Genomic DNA, 22,541 nt, shown 5'->3' on the forward strand with positions numbered 1-22,541 from the left:
CACACCAAATAAAAGGAGCATTGATACTCACTTTCCTCAAGGTCTCCAGTGGTGAGAGCAAAAATAGGCTAGACCCCTTTCTTTGCAGTCTTCAGCTAATTTAAAATCACCTGTGCCAAATGTGAGGAGTGCTGGTCCAAGAAGCATTTTTTCTGCTGTGGTAGTCTGCGCATGGCTCCACTCCATTAGGGAGCCACTAAGAGGTTCACTGTGAAGTGGCAGTGCGCTTCATACAGTCTGATTAGAATGCTAAACTAAGAACCTCATGTTCGGTTATATATTTAGTTTTGCCTAGTGCCATTAGATCAATGTATGATTTTTGGAGGTGCGGTTCATGCTTTTTTTATTGTTTATATCTTCAAAAATGACTAACTCTTTCAATAGATGCATTACATTGACTCAATTTTTGCATAAGATAGAGAAATTTATGTAATAAGGTAGAGCCTCCTTTATAGCAGCTATATTAGAGTCACTAGACTAAGGTTTAACTTCATTTAAGACGATGCAGTTCAATATCTGGAAAGTTCATTTTTAAGCAGTATATTTGCAATATTTCATTAGTAGTGCGATAATGGTTTTATATGGATGTGAATGAAAAAGGTGTCCTTTTAGAGCTGTTATTATTCCATACCAATATTTCATAAGCACCTATTGAGATCTGTAGAAATCAAAAAGAAGGGTTATGTCTGAGCTGAGAGAAGGTACGGAATCCTATTGTTAATGTTAAATGCAGTTTCAGAGAACTAAAAATAAAAATGATTAAGGCGAAAGATTTCAATTGACATGAAGATAACAAAGACTTTAATTGCATTAAACTTGGAATGTTTTTAGATAGTCGCAATCATTGTTAATTAACTATAAATATGACTTATTTTTAAGGATGGTTAAAAAGCTTTTCTTTTTCGCTAAAGATCCACATAAATGTCAATGACTGATATATTTAGATTTGTACTACTACATTACTAAAGAGTAGAGATGATTGAAGCAAATCAAATGTTAGGACTGGCGGAACGCACCAAGACAGATGGTATAGATGCGTTCGCAGTCCGGGGTCCACCGTGCAGGTTAAAACCTGCTGCTAGCAATTTGCAGACTATATGGCGGTACACTAGAGTATACACGCGTGGGTTAACCTCACCCAGCGTGAAAGAAGCAATCCTGTTAAGGCACAGGACCGTGGTACCGCACCTAAATCGCCAACTGGGATTGAAGTCCGATTAGACCCTTGCTGGCGCAACACCGCAACTGGGTGTGAAATGAAACAGAAGAGCATGCAGTGCCGCACTGACGAACGCCACTAACCACCCAGACTTGGGTAAGGAAAGCACAGAGGAAGTGCACGGCGCCGTACTGGCGGACACAGCAACTGGACGCTATAATGTGTGTCTAGTGCTGTAGGATAAGTTGGGCGCTAGGTAGCAGCCATACACCTTCCGCGAACAGTCATACTATAGGGTAGGGGTATCCAAGGACGACTTGCACTCACAACATACACACATTAGCAATTGTTTGACAATACTAGCGCATGGCCGTGCGGTCATGCGCAGTTTATATAGCAGCAGCACAGGAAATGGCCATAGCACTTTTGCCCTTCTAGGACCTGCCAAAAGGACCAATGGAATGTGCTGCAGAGCCTGAGCACATGACCCTCGATCTCCAATGGGAGACCTTACGCTGGGCATGCTCAGTACGTGCAGACAAGGACTTAGTCCCAGAGAAGTCCGCTCGCTGCTGACCAGCACAGACTTTAATAGCAGAGACTGGAGAAGCAGCAGTAACTCTCAGAACAGAGTGAGAATGAGCAAGACGCTGGGACCGACGTCCTTGCTGAGCAGACTCCACTGCGGCTGGACAAGAATGGGAGACCGCAGCGGAGGTGGCTCGAGATTCCCCCTGTGCAGAAGCGGGAACTCGACCCCTAACATCAAATTTAGTAAAAAAAATTATTATTAGATTCTGGTGAATCCCAACATTTTTGAGATTCAATTTTGCATAAATCTATAAAAAATTTAAGTGATCACCAGCTCAATTGACATTATGAGCTATCGTGTCGGTAGTGCCCAAAACCCTAGCAGAGAACCAGTGAATAAAGATGTGCGAACCTGAACAGTAAAGTTCGGCGTCCATACTGAACACCTACTGTTTGGGCATGGACACGGAACATGGATTTCACCAGGAAGTCTGTGTTACTGATCGGGTTTAGCTGCACGAACATCAGGTGTTTGACGCACTTTCATGTGCATGACAGCGCGGCAAAACTGCCTCTGATCGCCAGTGAAATCATCCATGCCAGTCTGAGAGCCATGGTTCCCACACTGTCAAAAGACAGCTCGAGAGCTCAGCCGTGATCAGAGGTATAAAGTTTACCTCCAGTCACTGGCATCAGCTGATGGGACAACTGCTTCCATAATAGGAAACCATCTGCCGCTAATAAAAGCGAGAAAAGGAGTGGCAGATGGGAGAATGCATCAGCCCCTCCTGTGCTGTAAATAAATATTTTTTTTTAAAAATGGCGTGGGGTTCCCCTATTTTTGATAACCAGCCAGGCAAAACTCACAGCTGGGGACTGCATCCCTCAGCTGTCAGCTTCAGCAAGGCTAGTTATCAAGAATAAAGGGGTCCATATGCCCTATTTTTTAATTATTTAAATAAATAATTAAAAACAAACGGCATGGGGTCCCCCCAATTTTTAACAATCAATCTTGCTAAAGCAGATAGCTGGGGGCTGGTGGTCTCAGGCTTGTAAAGGGCCATGGACATTGGACCCCTAGTTTCAAAACAGCAGCCTGCAGCTGCCCAGAAATGGTACATCTATTAGATTTGCCAGTTTTGGCACTTTGCCCAGCTCTTTCCACTTGCCCTGTAGTAGTGGCAAGTAGGGTGATAGTTGGGGGGTTGATGTCACCTTTGTATTGTCCAGTAACATCAAGCCCCAAGGTTAGTAATGCAGAGGCATCTGTAAGACGCCCCCATTACTAATCCCATAGTCACATTGTATGAAAACACAGACATCAAGAATAAAGTCCTTTAATTGAAAAATGACACATACACCTTATTCATTTAAACATCCCCGCTATCACAGTGACAGTTTTTCTCATAGTGTTAGCGGGGAATTTAGTGAGGTCACCGCAGTTCAGCCCAGCTGGGAACGCAGCCTCAGTGACATCACCACTAGTCACTGATGCCGCGCTAGCAGCAATTCATTCCCCAGTGGTTCTTAGCCTAAAAACGAAAAGATGATCCAGCTTCCAAATAAAATATAAAAGTTTAATCCAACATATTAAAATAAGGAGACAACTCCTGGGATGGCATCATACACATAGTAAGGCGAGCGACGCGTTTCGACCAAGCGGTCTTTATCACAGCTGATCTGCTAAATGACATATCCGGTATATATACAATATAGCACCAATCAAATGCTAGAAAAATGTCATGTGATACATAGGTAAAAAAAAAAAAAAATTCACAAATGTACCCAATAAATTCAAAACAATAATGTGCAGAAGGATATATACAATAGATAATGAACAATAAACAATGCACAATGAATAAAAATAAAGACATAAAGACAATGAAGAAATACAGAGGGAGGGACATTGCTAGTAATGAAACATTAGTTCATTTCGTTTGTTCAAACCACCTGGAAACCTTTTACCTAGATTAAAGATCCAGAACGCTTCTCTGGTAAGTAACGCTCTGTGAATATCCCCACCGCGCGGAGAACAAGCGTTTTGTAAGCTTTAGCTCAAGAGAGGGGGATTCTGACGATAATGGCTGCAGCACATCGGATGCCTCCCTCAATGAGCTCACAGATACCAGTCCCATTAGACATGTGAATAAGCCAAAAAACGCAAAAGGCGCGGTGGGAGGAAGCACAGAAAGTCTATATGGTGTGCAGACCCGCCGCAGGAAGGGTGCAATGAGATGAATAACAATGTTATAAATTTATCATCTAGATCTTTTACACAAGACCAATTGGAAGTATTGTCTTTTGGTTTAAATTTTGCGCCGGATCAAGACTTTAATCTTTTTGCAACAATCTTGGACATCAACAAATTCATTCGGAATCTTACAATTAAAAAACATTTTTTTTCAGCTGAACAAGAATATTTGTCTGAGGAACATTATGGGACAACAAATGTTTTTCATTCTTTGGATTTTCATGAACAAATGTCCCTTTTGATTCTGCAGGATTTACAGGATCAGGATACTGAATCCAATAAATTGGTCAATCAATCTCTAGATTTGGTAACAAAGAACCCCTTTTTTTATCCTTTGCAGTCTCGGGCTGAATGTATGAATACATTTCAAGAAATAGTGGAGCGAGATCTTAAAACCCTGCAGAATCAAAGGGTTTCAGTCAAACACAATTTATCTATAAACCAGAAACGAGCTATTCAGGAGATAAAAGATATGAATGACATAGTTATAAAAACTAGTGATAAAGGAGGCATAATTGTCATCATGAATTCCTCTGACTATAAAAATGAAATTTTAAAATCTTTAGCAGACACTAATATTTACAAAAAATTGACTTCTGATCCTACCCCCTCATTTAAATCTGAAATTGACAAAATTATTGAAGAGGGAATATCTTTGGGGGTTCTGACCATTAAACAGGCTGATTTTTTACGAGTTTCTCATCCAGTGATGCCCATTTTATATGGGCTTCCTAAAATTCATAAACAAGCTGCTTTTCCACCTATGAGACCCATAGTCTCTAGTGTAGGATCTTTAAATGAATTTCTTGGCCAGTGGCTTCATTCTTTACTACAGCCATTGGTATCCAGGACCCCAGGATATATTAAGGACACCAAAGATATACTGGGTATCATAACAAAAAAGAAATGGAAATTGGAGTATACTTGGCTAAGTTTGCGATGTCGTTTCTTTATATACTTGTATCCCTCACAATGTTGCAATACAAGCGTTACAATTCCATCTGAACAAGTATAGTTCATATTCAAGTGATCTGATTAATTTTATTTTACAGGTAACTTATTTTCTTTTGACGCATAATTTCTTTTCTTTTGATTCTGAATATTTTTTACAATGCACAGGTGTGGCCATGGGGGCTAAATTTTCACCTTCCCTAGCAAATCTGGTCATGTCTTATTGGGAGTATTCACACCTCTTTGCAGTTTCCAATCCGTTTTCTGCATGTATTCATTGGTATGGCAGATACATCGATGATACGCTGTTTATTTGGCGTGGCGATGTATAAAATAATGCAAAAAATAAGCCCTCAACCGACCCCAGATGATGAAAAATGGAGACACTACGAGTATCGGAAAATGGCGCAATTTTTTTTTTTTTTTTTTTAGCAAAGTTTGGAATTTTTTTTCACCACTTAGATAAAAAATAACCTAGTCATGTTTGGTGTCTATGAACTCGTAATGACCTGGAGAATCATAATGGCAGGTCAGTTTTAGCATTTAGTGAACCTAGCAAAAAAGCCAAACAAAAAACCAATGTGGGATTGCACTTTTTTTGCAATTTCACCGCACTTGGAATTTTTTTCCTGTTTTCTAGTACACGACATGCTAAAACCAATGATGTCGTTCAAAAGTACAACCCGTCCCGCAAAAAATAAGCCCTCACATGGCCAAATTGACAGAAAAATAAAAAAGTTATGGCTCTGGGAAGGAGGGGAGCGAAAAACGAACACGGAAAAACCAAAAATCCCCCGGTCATGAAGGGGTTAAAGGAGTCTGTGTCACTTTTTCAATTAAAGGACTTTATTCTGGGTGTCTGTGTGTTAGGGCTAGCGGAACGCACTGAGTAGAAATAGATATTTATTATAAATGGTGCGTTCGCAGCCCGGGGGCCAACCGTGCAGGGAGAACCTGCTGCTAGCGAATGGTGGCACTGTTTGGCGGTGTAGACTAGCTCTGTTACCTCACAGAGCAGCCGCGAGAGGAAAGCACAGCCTGTAGTTTGGCAGGATCCATAGCCAATCCCTGGGTGGAGATGATATAGCCCAGGAAAGGTAAAGACTCCTGCTCAAACATACACTTCTCCAAATTTGCGTAGAGAGAATTTGCCCGTAAGAGGTCGAAGACTCTGCCAACATCTCTCTGGTGGGAGTCAATATCTGGAGAAAAGATGAGAATATCATCCAGATAGACTACGACCGAGGTGGAAAGCATATCCCGGAAGATGTCATTGACAAAGTCTTGGAAAACGGCTGGGGCATTACAGAGCCCGAAGGGCATCACCAGATACTCATAGTGCCCATCTCTGGTGTTAAACGCCATCTTCCATTCGTCCCCCTCACGGATGCGAATCAGGTTATAAGCACCCCGCAGATCCAATTTGGTAAATACCTTAGCTCCCCTTAGCCTATCAAAAAGCTCAGAAATCAGGGGCAGCGGATACTTATTTTTAACGGTGATGGCGTTAAGACCCCTGTAATCTATGCAAGGACGTAATTCTCCATTCTTCTTCTGCACGAAGAAGAACCCTGCCCCTGCTGGTGACACTGACTTCCTAATGAACCCTCTTGCCAAATTCTCCTGGATGTATTGGGACATGGCCTCCGTTTCCGGAAGAGAGAGGGGATAGACACGTCCCCGAGGAGGTTCTGCTCCAGGCAAGAGATCTATAGGACAGTCATAGGGGCGGTGAGGTGGAAGGGTCTCCGCAGCCTTTTTGGAGAAGACGTCTGCATAGGACCAATAGTATTTGGGGAGAGAAGAGAGATCTGCGGGTATCTCAGTGGTGGAAACCTGAACGCACTCTTTCACACATCTGCCCTTACAGGATTCACTCCAACCCAATATCCTCCCAGAGGACCACTCAATATGTGGGGAGTGGAAACGGAGCCAGGGTATTCCCATCAGAATCTCATCCATTCCCTCGGGAAGGACAAGAAGGGAAACTATCTCCTGGTGGGATGGGGACATATCTAACGTGAAAGGGACAGTCTGGTGTGTGATCTGAGATGGAAGTGTTGACCCGTTCACTACTCTGACAGTCACCGGTTTGGCGAGCATCACCAGAGGTATTGCATGGCGCAGAGCAAAAGCCGAGGACATGAAATTCCCCTCAGCTCCGGAGTCCACACAAAGCTCGACTGTCAGAGAGTGAGAGCCTAATATGATTGTCCCCTTGAAGGACAGCTTGGAGGAAAAAGCCGCTGTGTCTAGAGAACCTCCTCCAAGGGTCACTAGACACGGTCGTTTACCCAACCGCCGTGGACATTTATTGGCATAATGTCCCTCTTGCTGGCAATTTCTGCAAACCACGGGTACTTGAGCGGTCTGAGACTTAGGTCCCACTCGAGAGACCTCCATGGCCTCATGGGAGTCGGACGCCTGAACGGAAGATTCTAGAGGTCTGGCAAAGGTGGGAGCCAGCCGAAACCTCTGCCTACACTGGGCCCGCTCCAACCTCCGCTCGTTAAAACGGAGGTCGATGCGGGTAGATAGAGAAATAAGCTCCTCCAGTGTGGCGGGAATCTCCCTGGTGGCCAAGGCGTCCTTCACATGGTCTGCCAGTCCTCTCCAGAACACCGGAATAAGGACTTTATCCGGCCACTCCAGCTCCGAGACCAGAGTCCGGAATTGAACGGTGAACTGGCTGACCATGGACGAACCCTGGGTTGTAGCCAACAATTGGAGCGCGGTATCGTGGGTGACACGAGGTCCCAAAAAGACCTGTTTCAGAGCGTCCAAGAAGAGAGGAGCACTCTGTACCACATGATCATTGCGCTCCCATAGCGGCGTTGCCCACTCCAACGCCCTGCCCGATAAAAGGGATAAAATAAATCCCACTTTCGCCCGTTCCGTAGGAAAACGTGCAGCCAGAAGCTCAAGATGTATGGAGCACTGACTCACGAATCCCCGACATTGTTTACTGTCACCAGCAAACTTGTCTTGAAGCGGGAGACGGGATAAAGTCGGAGCAGGGGTGGCAGAGGACAAACTGGCTGCAGCTACACTTGCAGCCTGAACAGCGACTGCGGTAACATCCACAGCTGAGGTTGTGCGCTCGAGAGCCGCCAACCTACCCTCCAGCTGCTGGATGTACTGCTGTAAACGCTGACCGTCCGCCATTTACTAGCCAGACCCTGGCGCTAGTATACTGTTAGGGCTAGCGGAACGCACCGAGTAGAAATAGATATTTATTATAAATGGTGCGTTCGCAGCCCGGGGTCCACCGTGCAGGGAGAACCTGCTGCTAGTGAATGGTGGCACTGTTTGGCGGTATAGACTAGCTCTGTTACCTCACAGAGCAGCCGCGAGAGGAAAGCACTGCGCCCTGTTAGCCTCACAGGAGCACAAGCTTACTGCCAAGCTGATAGCAGTCTGTGGTTATAAAACATGCAATCTCCTCACCCGAGAAGCCGGTATTCTAGGGGCTTATTTCAGCCGGGTCCCTGAACACTCTCATACAATCTCCTCACCGGAGGTGCCGGTATTCTAGGGGCTTATTTCAGCCGGGTCCCTGAACACACTTATGCATAACCACACTGGCGCAAAGCACATATGACTTGATACTAGCGCATGGCCGTGCGGCCATGCGAGCCTTAAATAGTTGCAGCATGTTTAGGACCTTACAAAGAAGGACCAATGGAGTGCTGCAGCACCTGAGCATGTGACCCTGGATCTCCACTGAGAGATCTCGCCCTGGGCATGCTCAGAGTGCAAAGCAGGATTTAGTCCTAGCAGCTACAAGGACCTTAGCTGCAGTATCTGATCATGTGACCCTCGATCTCCACTGAGAGATCTTACTCAGGGCATGCTCAGAATGTGAAAAGCAGGACTTAGCCCCAGAAGCGTCCGCTCGCTGCTGCCCAGCACTGACTTCAAAGGGAGAAGCAGGAAACACAGCAGTAACTCTTAGCACAGAGTCAGACTGAGCCAGACGCTGGGATCGACGTCTCCGCTGAGCAGGCTCCACTGCGGCAGGAGAAGAATGGGAGACCGCAGCGGAGATGGCCCGAGATTCCCCCTGTGCAGAGGCAGGAACTCGACCCCTAACACTGTGTTTTCATACAGATGCCTCTCTATTACTAACCTCGAGGCTTGATGTCACCGGACAATACAAAAGTGACATCAACCCCCCATCTATCACCCCACTTGCCACTGCTACAGGGCAGTGGGAAGAGACAGGCAAATTGGCGCATCTAATAGATGTGCCTTTTCTTGGCAGCTGTGGGCTAATATTTTTAAGCTGGGGGGCCAATATCCATGGACAGCTGAGAATAGCAGCCCCAGCTGTCTGCTTTAGCAAGGTTGTCCAAATTGGAGGGACCCCACGCTGTTTTTTTGCGATTTATATAAATAATTAAACATATGGTGTTGGTACACTCTATTTTTGATAATTAGCCTTGCTGAAGCTGACAACTGAGGGTTCCAGCCCCCAGCTGTGAGTTTTGCCTGGCTTTTTAACAAAAATAAAGGGGAACCCACGCCGGGATTTTTTTAAATTATTTATTTACAGCGCAAGAGCTGTTGATGAATACTCCCATCTGCCGCTCCTGCTCTTTCTGTTATTAGCAACAGCAGGTGTCGGATGATGGGAGTAGTTGTCCCATCAGCTGACACCAGTGACTTAAAGTAAACTTTATACCTCTGATCACATCTGAGTACTCACCCTGTCTTCTGACAGCGTGGGAACCATGGCTCTATGACCGGCAGAGATGATTTTACCGGCGATCAGAAGCAGTTTTTGCCACTCTGTCATGCACATTACAGTGCAGCAAACACTGTTGTTCAGGCCCCCCATCAAAGTGAATGAGGTTCGGGTTTGGGTCCATGTACTGTTCTGGTACCCGAATCTTACCTTTTTGTAACTATTCAGCCGAACACACTGGGCCCAAATATCCAGGTGCAGTGGTTTTCATCTTGAAACTCTGCCATGCAGGCCATTTTTACCCAGTCTCTTTCTTATAGTGGAGTCATGAACACAGACCTTAACTGATGAAATTGAGGCCTGCAGTTCTCTGGATATAGTTGTGGATTCTTTTGTGGCCTCTTGGATGAGTCATCACTGCGCTTTTGGTGTAATTTTGGTCTGACGGCCTCTCCTGAGAAAGTTCACTACTGTTCCATGATTTCACCTTTTGTCGATAGTGGCTCTCACTGTGGTTCTCTGGAGTCCCAAAGCTTGAGAAATGTCTTTGTTACCTTTCCCAGACTGATAGATCTTACTTACTTTGTTTCTCATTTGTTCCAGAATTTCTTTAGATTGCAGCATGAAGTCTAGCATTTGAGAAGCTTTTGGTCTGCTTCACTTGGTCAGGCAGGCCCTATTTAAGTGATTAGGGCCAGCATATGGCTAGGGAATTTGATTTGAACTCAGCTTCCCAAAGATGTTATAAACCACAGCTAATTTATGTTTTAAGGGTGGGCGGCAATCACTTTTATAAACAGTGCCCTGCAGGTTTAGATTGATTTTTCTCTTAATATTAGTTTTGTGTTTACTTGTGTTATCTTTGTCTAATATTTAATTTGTTTGATGATCTGAAACATTTAAATGTGACAAACACTTTTTCACACATCTGTTGCTGAGCTTCACCAGCAGGAATTGGCACCCATTCATCAACTTTCTTTTTTCAGGAAACTTTAGATTTAGACTAAAACTTAGGGTACCGTCACACAGTGGCACTTTGATCGCTAGGACGGCACGATCCGTGACGTTCCAGCGATATCGTTACGATCTCGCTGTGTCTGACACGCTACTGCGATCAGGGACCCTGCTGAGAATCGTACGTCGTAGCAGATCGTTTGAAACTTTCTTTCGTCGCTGGATCTCCTGCTGACATTGCTGAATCGGCATGTGTGATGCCGATTCAGCGATGTCTTCACTGGTAACCAGGGTAACCATCGGGTTACTAAGCGCAGGGCCGCGCTTAGTAACCCAATGTTTACCCTGGTTACCAGCGTAAACGTTAAAAAAACAAACACTACATACTTACCTTCAGCTGTCTGTGACGTCACCCCTCTGCTTTCCGGCTGACCGGCGCTGACAGTGCAGAGGAAAGCAGAGCGCCGGGGACAGACAGCTGAAGGTAAGTATGTAGTGTTTGTTTTTTTAATGTTTACGCTGGTAACCAGGGTAAACATCGGGTTACTAAGCGTGGCCCTGCGCTTAGTAACCCGATGTTTACCCTGGCTACCGGGGACCTCGGGATCGTTGGTCGCTGGAGAGCTGTCTGTGTGTCGCATCGCTGCAGCGTCGTTTCAGTGTGACGGTACCCTAAGTCTGCCTGAAACAAATTTTGGTAGAGTTACTGATCTCCCTAAGCACTTGTGAACATGGCTATATTTTCAGTTCAAGTGTAATTCAACAGAACATAGGGTCACATTTGGACAAATTTTATTCTGTGGGGCTTTGCATAGGTCTAATATATTCCTCGGAACGATCTTTTCTGAGGAAAAAAATCACAGCATGCTTGAGTTGGAATCCATTTTGAATTGCACTCGGCCATGTAAGTCAATGAATCCTTAAAAAATATCAGACTGGACGTGGATGACAGCTGAGTACAGTCCGATTCCTACTGACTGACAGAATGGAGAAGATGGAGAAATGTTTTCACAGTTTGTTACGACTATGATTATCATGATTGGTAGGATTCTCTCCGATGAAAAAAATACAGTGCTATGAGCCTAGTCTTCAAGTGGTAAAACTTTGTATATTTGTAGTAGAATATCTTTAAAATAATTACTAATAAGTAATAAACGTTTCTAGATCTAGAATACTAGCACATGATACATAGCATAATAATCTACATTAAATATGCTACTGCAGTGGTGTTGTCTGATAGAACTCTTGTATGAGGTCCTTGCAGCTGTGGAAGAAAATTACGTATGGCATGATAAATAGCTTTTAACTCCATTAAATTTGATGAGTCAAATGAGCCAAGACTTCTCCCGTGCTGCGCCAATCCTCTGGAATGCTCTACCCCAAGATATTATGACCATCCACAATTTGTATAGTTTTAGGCGCTCGCTCAAAACACATTTGTTCAGAGCAGCCTACCACGTTCACTAATCAAAGTCATTTTATGTTTGTGTGTGTGTAGCCCATTCACTATCTCCATCTACCCCCCACCCCCTGAAGATGGCTGTCCATCATTGTAAATACATCATTGTAAATACGCACCTGTGCTTTGTATCTCCCCCACCTCATTGTAGATTGTAAGCTCTCATGAACAGGGGCGTCTTATTTTGCTTTAATTATTGTATTGTTAACGTTGTTACTTATGACTGTTGTGTTTGAAACTGTTAAACTGTAAAGCGCTGCGGAATATGTTGGCGCTATATAAATAAAGATTATTATTATTAGTACATAGATATTTTGATTTTTTAATTACAGTAGTGAGTAAAGAAGTAACTCTTCATATCTTAAATACAGTGAGATTCTAGACAGTGACTTGTAGAAAAATTCATCCTGGAGTTACTAAAAAAAGTGTTACTTTGCGAAAATTATTTTAACCCCTTAACCCTCAGAGCTTTTTTCGGGTTTCCTTTTTCATTTTTCACTCCCCTCTTCCAAGAGACATAACTTTCTTATTTTTATGTCAATATGGCCCTGTAAGGGCTTATTTTTTGTGGGACGAGTTGTAAATTTGAACGTTACCATTGGTTTTACCATGTCTTGTACTAAAAAATGGGAAAAAAATTCCAACTGCGGGGAAATTGCAAAAAAGTGCAATCCCACACTTGTTTTTGTTTGGCTTTTTTGCTAGGTTCACTAAATACTAAAATTTACCTGCCATTATAATAATAATAATAATAATAATAATAATTTGTATTTATATAGCGCCAACATATTCCGCAGCACTTTACAATTAAGCAGGGACATGTACAGACAATAAATTCAGTACAAGTTAAGACAATATAAACAGTGACATTAGGGGTGAGGTCCCTGCTCGCAAGCTTACAATCTACAATTATAATGAGTTCATAGACACCAAACATATCTAGGTTCTTTTTACCTAAGTGGTGAAAAAAATTCCAAATTTTGCTAAAAAAAAAATAAAAAATGGTGCCATTTTCTGATAAACATAGCATCTCCAATTTTTGTGATCTCGGGTGTAATGGGTCAAGTTCCCGCCTCTGCACAGGGGGAAATCTCGGGCCATCTCTGCTGTGGTCTCTCATTCTTCTCCTGCCGCAGTAGAGTCTGCTCAGCGGAGATGTCGGTCCCAGCATCTTGCTCAGTCTCACTCTGTGCAAAGGGTTACTACTGCTTTTCCAGCTTCCGTCATTGAAGCCAGTGCTGGGCAGCGGCGAGCAGATTCTTTTGTGACTAAGTCCTGCTTTTCCCCTTCTGAGCATGCCCAGGGCAAGATCTCCCATTGGAGATCAAGGGTCACATGCTCAGATACTACAGCAGATCCCATTGGTCCTCCAGGAAGGTCCTGAAGGTGCTCAACTTCTGTGGTAGCCTCTCATTGGTCCTTCTGGGAAGGTCCTGTACATGCTGCAGCTATATAAGGTTCGCATGACCGCACAGCCATATGCTAGTGTACATTTGTATACGTGTGTGTGTAGTTGAGAGAAAGTCGTTCTTTAAAATCCCCTCCCTATTGTATGACTGTTCACATATGGTGTAGGGCTGCTATCTAGCGCCTGACTTAACTCACAGCATTAACCCACGAAACAGCGTCTATTGCTGTGACCGCCAGTGTGGCACCACACACCATAAGAGTGCTTCCTTAGCCCAAGTCTGGGTGGTTAGTGACGGCCCCCCGAGGAAGCCCACGTGAAACGCGCATTGGGGCTGTCGTCCAATGTTAGGCGTGACCACACACAGGCTACTAATGGTGAGATTATCTCCTGTGAAATTATATGTATGCTTTATGCAATTGACTTTTGTTGCACAACAGATTTGTGAGATAGTGTCTGAACAACAATGTCTTGCTTACCTGTATGACTAATTGATTGGGAGTAAAAACTCTTTTCATATTATGTATGTACACCTTAACTAGTGAATCTTTATACAAGGAGGCCCATTGTAAATTAATGTTATACTGATACTAATGTTGGCAAGATTCTTTAATCGATCCCGTGCCTGTTATTTATATGTGTGGATACGCACAATGGTTTCTTTTTGACACTGTGCACCAACCGTCTTATGCCTTTTTTGTGACTTAATGTCTGTTATTGTTACCTTAATTTGGTGTAATAAAAATGTGATACTTTTTATATTGGGACTTTTGTACTCTATGGCTCTTGTAGGTTGAATGGGTGGTTAGTGGCATCCGCCAGTACAGCACAGTTCGCACTCTTGTGCTCTATTATTTAAGTTCACCTCTTACACCCAGTAGCGGTGTCGAGCGCAAGTAGTCTAGATGAACTCAAATCCCAAGTCTTGGGACTGAGCTCGGTGACTCCTTGCTTGCGCTCTTTTGTGCATTACCGCGGCCCTGTGACTTAACAGGGTTCGCTTACACCACCATATAGCGCTGCCATTTGCCAGCAGTTGGTTCTCACCTGCACGGTGGACCCCGGACTGCGAACGCACCTAATAACGTCTCACCTTTTACTCGGTGCGTTCTGCCAGTCCTAACATTGGGTCGGGTGAGGTCTTACTTTTTGGGTGCCAAACTGACATTTTTAATGATACCATTTTGGTGCAGATACATTCTTTTGATCGCCCGTTCACGGCGCTCACAGCAATCTGGCATCAACAACCACAGAGACCTTTGGTTGTCATGCCGACGCACTGATGACCCCCCATCATGTGTCGAGGGTCACAGGTGAGCGCATTTACGGCCGTATGGCCTGAAGCACTTGTTAAATGCTGCTGTCAGAGTTTGACAGCGGCATTTAACTAGTGAATAGGCGGGGGCGGATTGCGATTCCATCCATGCCAATTGTGGGCACATGTCAGTTGTTCAAAACAGCTGATATGTCCCGGCTCTGATGCTGGCTTACTGCCGCAGCCAACATCAAAGCCGGGGTTCTGCCATTAGAAGTACTATCCCGTCCGATGGCAGAAAGGGGTTAAATTGTGTACCCTAATCTACATTGCTGGTATTTTCATGTTCAATTATTTTGTCTGTTGCAAAGATTTGTTTCCATATTTTGCATACATTATTTAATTTCACATATTATACGTGTGTCCTATAATTATTTTTTGAGATTGGAGGGAATGTTGTAATGAAAAATTTGCATTTGATATTGATGTGCCTTAATAGGGGTTTTCTAGGATTAAAAACACATGGCTGCCTTTGAAAAAATGAAAACACTTCCCCAGTTTAGAGGTTTTATAATGCAATAGTTTATTTTAATCCTGTAGTATATATATATATATATATATATATATATATATATATATATATATATATATATATATATATATATATTATATAAAGCTGAATGTGTGTGTGTATGTGTGTGTGTGTGTGTATGTCCGGGATTGGCATCTGAACCATCGCAGCTACAGCCACAAAATTTTGCACAGTCACACGTTTGGACCCCGAGAGCGTCATAGGCTATATTGTGAGGTGAAATTTTAACCCTGCGCTTTCCAATTCACCAAACAATTTTGCCCCTATCTACATAATGGGGAAAAAGTGAAAGGAAAAGTGTTGGAGGCAAATTGACAGCTGCCAGATGTGAACAAGGGGGACTTAAAGAATGAGAGCGATGGCGCCAAAGAGTATATACCGTACAGTTGCTAAGGTGGAGCCCCGACATGGAATACTCACCATACACGGGGATATGAACACACACACAAAATGCGCCACACACTACCACGTGCTTGAACACATATGCCACACTCAGCATACATTTCACCACACATACACCAACCTCGCCACATGAAAGTCGAAACACAAAAGTCGCTGCTCAAAACTCGCCTCGCGTAATACTCGCCACATGCAAAACTAGGCTCACGCAAAACTCGCCGCACGTGCAAAACTCACCTCATGGGAAAACTCTCCACACGCAAAACTTGCACCCGCGGAAAAATTGCCACATGCACAAAAGTTGCAACACATGCAACAGTTGCCTCACACTAAACTTGCACATACTCATAAGGCACCACACATAAAACTCGCCATGCGCAAAACTCGCCATGCGAAAAACTTGCTGCACACAACTTGCTACACTAACCTGTAACATGCAACTCGACACACAAAATGTTGCTACACGCATGTCGCCACACAAAACTCATCTCACAAAAGTCACTACATGCATGTAACAACACGCAACTCAACTATTACTATACTACTATATACAGGGGAGATGACATACAGGTATATACTATATACAGGAGATGACATACAGGTGTATACTATATATAAGGGAGATGACAGACATGTATATACTGAGGTGAAAATGAGAGGTGTGAGGTGAAAATGAGAGGAGTGAGGGAAAATAGTGGAGTGATCGGAAAATGACAGATGTGAGGTCGAAATGACAAGTGTTAGGGGGGAATGAGAGGAGTGAGGGGGAAAATAAGAGGCGTGAGGGGAAAATGAGAGGTGTGAGGGAGAAAATGAGAGGCGTGATGGGAAAATAAGACAAGTGAGGTGCAATAACTAACCACAGATATTTACTATGCCCAGGCAACGCCGGGCTCTTCAGCTAGTATATAAATAAATTTATATATTTATATAAATAAAATGTGCCTCTTTGTCTCACTAACAGCAGTTTCATTTATTTTACAGGTAATGCTTTTGATGTTTTGGTGTTTCCACATAATAGTAAGATGTTTCACTATGTTTTTATATATGAAAAGGATATAAATTAATATGTATATATCTTCCATATTTTATCATCTATCTATCTATCTATCTATCTATCTATCTATCTATCTATGAAAAAGAAATGGCGTCAGCACATTAAAAATAGTATAAAAAGTGATTTTTTTTTTAAATGGCTCAATGTGGTGATGTTTCTGTTCAGAAGTGTGAGCTACAATGGACCATTAAAAACACTTTTTACAGTATTGTTTTGGTGTGCTGCCTCCAGTTTTTTTTATACTTATACCTATCTATTATCTTTCTTTCTTTCTATCTATCTATCTATCTATCTATCTATCTATCTATCTATCTATCTATCTATCTATCTATCTATCTATCTATCTACCTATCTATCTAATCTATCTATCTATCTATCTATCTATCTATCTATCTATAATCTATCTGTGCAGAAGCTGAAAAAGTATCCAAGTCTCATATTTAATGGTCCATAATTCACACAGACATACTCTAAGAAGGTGGTGGGATGTTAAAATGATTTTTACTGTAAATGCATGATGTTGTAGTTATGGTCTCATGCTAAACTTTTTCTGATCAGCAATAACATTGCGGGTGTACACAAATGTTGTGGCTCGTTTCTTTTTTTGTTGCACTTGTGGTGATAATGCCATGGTTTGTTGTAATTTTTCTCAATCACAATAAAAACATTGTGGCAAAAAGCAGAACATATTTGCAACAAGTAAACAGAACCTGAAACCAGTCAGAGGTAGTGTTGAGCATTCCGATACCGCAAGTATCGGGTATCGGCCGATACTTGCGGTATTGGAATTCCGATACCGAGTTCCGATACTTTTGTGGTATCGGGAATCGGTATCGGATCCATATTAATGTGTAAAATAAAGAATTAAAATAAAAAATATTGATATACTTACCTCTCCGGAGGCCCCTGGACATCACCGCTGGTAACCGGCAGCCTTCTTTGCTTAAAAGAAGACGTCATTCTCAGGCCCTAAACTCCTCATTCTAGGAATTTAGGACCTGAGAATGACGTTGCGGCTTGTGATTGGTCGCGTGGCGGTCACATGAGCGGCACGCGACCAATCAGAAGCCATGACGTCATGGAAGGCCCTAAACGCGCTCATTGTAAGCAAAGAAAGCTGCCGGTTACCAGCGGTGATGTCCAGGGGCCCCCGGAGAGGTAAGTATATCAATATTTTTTATTTTAATTCTTTATTTTACACATTAATATGAATCCCAGGGCCTGAAGGAGAGTTTCCTCTCCTTCAGACCCTGGGAACCATCAGGATACCTTCCGATACTTGGTGTCCCATTGACTTGTATTGGTATCGGGTATCGGTATTGGCGATATCCGATACTTTTCGGGTATCGGCCGATACTATCTGATACCGATACTTTCAAGTATCGGACGGTATCGCTCAACTCTAGTCTGAGGTGAAGAAAATAATGTGAATTATCTTGTTACAAGGGCAGCTCTCATGAGGGTGGGATATAGAGTGGTGCTTCAATGTTTGTAAACCCTTCAGAATTCTCCATATTTCTGGACAAATTTAACCAAATATCATTGATTAGTCCTGCACATTGGATGGGATCAATTTTAGCTAATTCTCCTCTACAAAGCAAATTCTATTACTTTAGGTTGGTGGATTTTTTACCATGAATGTCTTATTTCAGGTACATCCACAACATTTTATACATAACAAAAAAAAGTTCACGACTTTGACTTGGCCATTAAACTTCAACTTTATTCTTCTTTTGTAAAACTATTTGTATGTTTTGGGTCATAGTCTTTCTACATGACTCATGTTCTCTGGAGAATCAGCTCATGGACATGAGCTTAATTTCTGCTTTGATTCAGAATTTATGAAATAAGGAACATGAAAAAGAATTCAAGGTGTCAACTTTCATTTTTCACTCCCGTTCTTCCCAGAGCCATACATTTTTTTTTATTTTTCTGCAAAAATGGCCATGTGAGGGCTTGTTTTTGCAGAACAAGTTGTACTTTTGAATGACACCATTGGTTTTAACATATCGCATACTGGAAATTGGAAACATTTCAAGCGTGGTGAAATTTCAAAAAAATTGCAATTCCAAAGTTGTTTTTTGTTTTTTTATCATGTTCACTAAATGCTAAAAGTGACCTGCCAATATGTTTCTCCAGGTCATTACGAGTTCATAGACACCAAACCTGTCTAGGTTCTTTTCTATTTAAGTGGTGAAAAAAAAATCCAAACTTTTGTGATTTGGAGCTGGATGAGAGTTTATTTTTTGAGCGCCGAGCTGATGTTTTTATTGATACCATTTTGGTGTAGATACGATATTTTGATCGCACGTGATTGCATTTTATTGCAATGTAGCGGCAACAAAAAAAAAGGAATTCTGCCATTTTTAATTATTTTCTCATTACGCTGAATACCAATTGGGTTCATTCTTTATTTTATTGATAGATCGGACAATTCTGAACTCGGCGAGACCAAATATGTGTATGTTTCACTTGAACTTTTATTTTTTTAAAATTTTTTAAAATATTTTTAAAAGCTTTTTTTTGGCTTTTTGAATGCTTCAATAGTCTTCATGGGAGACTAGAATCTGCAGTTGTCCGATCGGCTCTGCTACGTACATGCGATGATCAGATCGCCTGTATGTTGCAGAAATGCTCAATTGCTATGAGCGCTGACCACCTGGTGGCGCTCATAGCAATCCAGCAGTGACAACCGTAGAAGTCTGCTGTAGACCTCTGGTTGTCATGCCAACCCAACAGTGACCTGTGATCATGTGACAGGGCCACTGATGAGCGGGATTTCCGGCACTCTTGTAGGAAACATGAGTTAAATGCCACTGCCAGAGTTTAACAGTGGCATTTAACAGTTTAACAGCCACGGGTGGATTATGATTCCACCAGCGACTGTTAGAGGCACATGTCAGATGTTCAAAATAGCTGACATGTGCTGGAGAAGATGTGGGCACAGCGCCATAGCCCATGTCAAAGGGGGGGATTCCGACGTGAGTGTACTATTATGCCCAACTTCGGAAAGGGATTAAACATGTTAATATGTGTATGTAGTGTAGTTTTAGTTTGTTAATATACTCACACCCTTCTGTCTTTTCTGGGATCCAGCTCCATTCTGGTCCTCTTCTGAGTGACGACACTACTTTTCAGACTCTTCTAGTTAATGTGTGCTCTATGCTTGAGCCGGAAGTCTCTTTTACTATTTAAGTCTGTGGTGCCTTGTTCTGTGTTACCCAGAAAGACTGAAGATGTCAATCAGAAAAGGAACCGAGCAGTGCTGGAGAAGACGGTGGTATGCGAGTATATTAACGCACTCACACCACATTGCATATTGAATACATATGCTTATCAGGGTGTTCTTTAAAGGAAAAGCTTCCAGATTCTAAAGGTTTTGTAGAGCTGTTTGGACTTCACAAAGGGAGAGGTTAAAGACTTTTAGTTGATTTGGGTACACAATGTTAGTGCAATTTTACAAATTTTAGATACATAAAAGGAAAAATTCACTTCATACCCCCAGCTGCTATGGAATTTTATTTGGAATACATTTGCAAATAATAAAGAAAGATGTGAATTGCAAGTAGTAGATACCAACCAGAAATATAAAGACATTGAGGATGAAAAGTTCAGTTCCTTTGCCAACTATAGTAAAGAAAATTTCCAATAATTATCTGCATCACACTTGCAATTAGGCTTGTTCAGACAGAAACCGAGCTTGAACTGTGTGCTGCATGTAAGAGAGATGGTGAATATTTAAATGGCATTTGATTTATTGAAATTTCTGCTTCACATTTGGATGGAATCCAAATCCACAGTTGAAACAATATTTAAGATTTCTTTGGAGAACAGTGAAAATCAAAATGTATTTGGGAGGTCTGTTAGATGGAAGCTAACTTTTCTTTTGCTTGGTGAAATGAAATTAATTTTTGTAAACAATGTAGAAGTAAAATCATACTGTAATCTACAATTAGAGAATTGTTTATAAATTATCATTAGAGAAACACTTTTTTATCATTTGACTACATTAAACTGTAGCTTGACTGTGTTGAAATAAGGGACTAAAATGTATTATGTTAATTATTATATAGGGCAACATATTAATAGCTTAAATTGAATCTGTTAATACTGTCAACCCTCCCAAGCTATCTATATGGGCAAGTAGATCATAGGAATCTGAATGAAATGATTTCTTGATATCTGTGATTCAATATCCTATTCCAGACGGATGCAAGCTTTTCTTATAGGTAAACAACCCATTAAAAACTATGGGCCGGACACTGATCTGCATCACTCTGGTAACACCCTTTTTATTTAAAGTAAGCTCTGGAGGCAGATTTTTAATTAGATCAGTGTCCGGCCCTTAACTCTGAATGGCTCATTTACCTATTAGAAAAATATGGAATACACATTATGTATATTTTAATGAATGTGTTTTTAATAAGTTTTTGGCACTTACTATTATATAAGTATAACTTCTTTCCTCCTGCAAGTCAGTGATGCCTTTTTTACAGAATATATACTTGTCCTGTTCTCCAAATGCCCGCTAGGGAGGAGCATGTGACCTGACTTGCCCATTATCCAAATGACAAATGGCTTTCCCATGTGTAATCAACTAATCTGTTCACATGATCTTCGACCAGCAATCCATTTAAGAACAGGAAAACTGTATAGTATGGAAGGAAGGCAGTTCAGGAGGAAAGACCGTAATACTATGTTTATTATCACCAAATCATGTTTGTTAAAATGCCTATCCTGTATAATACATGATCCTGACATGCTAGAAAAACCTTTGACAGGCTACAATCCACATCACAACCCTTGGGTGGTCAAATATAGATAGACATAAAATAAAATAGACATCTATTGACAGAGTATCACAAAAATATGTTTTCCTTTCAAAGCTGGTCACACTTCTCTGGCTATATCAAGCCAAAAGCAAAAGTACAAAAAGGACACATCTGTACATCAAAACACATTTATAGGTAACCTGTAAATAGGTAACCTGTAGGGTTGAGCGAAACGGGTCGTTCATTTTCAAAAGTCGCCGACTTTTGGCAAAGTCGGGTTTCATGAAACCCGATCCGACCCCTGTGCGGGGTCGGCCATGCGGTACGCGACTTTAGCGCCAAAGTCGCGTTTCAATGACGCGAAAAGCGCCATTTCTCAGCCAATGAAGGTAAACGCAGAGTGTGGGCAGCGTGATGACATAGGTCCTGGTCCCCACCATCTTAGAGAAGGGCATTGCAGTGATTGGCTTGCTGTCTGCGGCGTCACAGGGGCTATAAAGGGGCGTTCCCGCCGACCGCCATGTTACTGCTGCTGATCTGAGCTTAGGGAGAGGTTGCTGCCGCTTCGTCAGAAGCAGGGATAGCGTTAGGCAGGGTCCATTAACCACCAAACCGCTTGTGCTGTAGCGATTTCCACTGCCCAACACCACCTTCGGTGTGCAGGGACAGTGGAAGCTGCATTTTTTTTTTCCCCTCAGTGCTGTAGCTCATTGGGCTGCCCTAGAAGGCTCCCTGATAGCTGCATTGCTGTGTGTACGCCGCTGTGCAAACCAACTGCTTTTTTCAAAGCACAAATCCTCTTGTTCCTTCCTTTCTGCACAGCTATCTTTTTTGTTTGTACACACTTTTTATTTAATTTGTGCATCAGTCCACTCCTTATTGCTGCCTGCCATACCTGGCTGAGATTACTGCAGGGAGATAGTAATTGAAGGACACTCCCTTTTTTTTTTTTTTTTTTTTTTTTGTGGGAGATTAAGATTGACATTTCTGCTAGAGTGCCATCCCTGTGTGTGCCATCTCTCACTCAGTGGGCCATAGAAAGCCTATTTATTTTTTTGCTTGATTT

General features: G+C 42.3%; 1 protein-coding gene across 1 annotated transcript in view; it reads left to right on the forward strand.

The window, feature by feature from the left end:
* Positions 1 to 22,541, forward strand: part of CADM2 (cell adhesion molecule 2) — a 2,470,210-nt gene that overhangs the window by 963,032 nt on the left and 1,484,637 nt on the right. The window contains exon 2 of the mRNA XM_069760974.1: positions 16,631 to 16,666. The gene's annotated coding sequence lies outside the window, so the exon portion shown is untranslated. The remainder of the gene's footprint in view (positions 1 to 16,630; positions 16,667 to 22,541) is intronic.

This window comes from Ranitomeya imitator, chromosome 3, assembly GCF_032444005.1.
Source record: "Ranitomeya imitator isolate aRanImi1 chromosome 3, aRanImi1.pri, whole genome shotgun sequence".
Taxonomy (NCBI): Eukaryota; Metazoa; Chordata; class Amphibia; order Anura; family Dendrobatidae; genus Ranitomeya; species Ranitomeya imitator.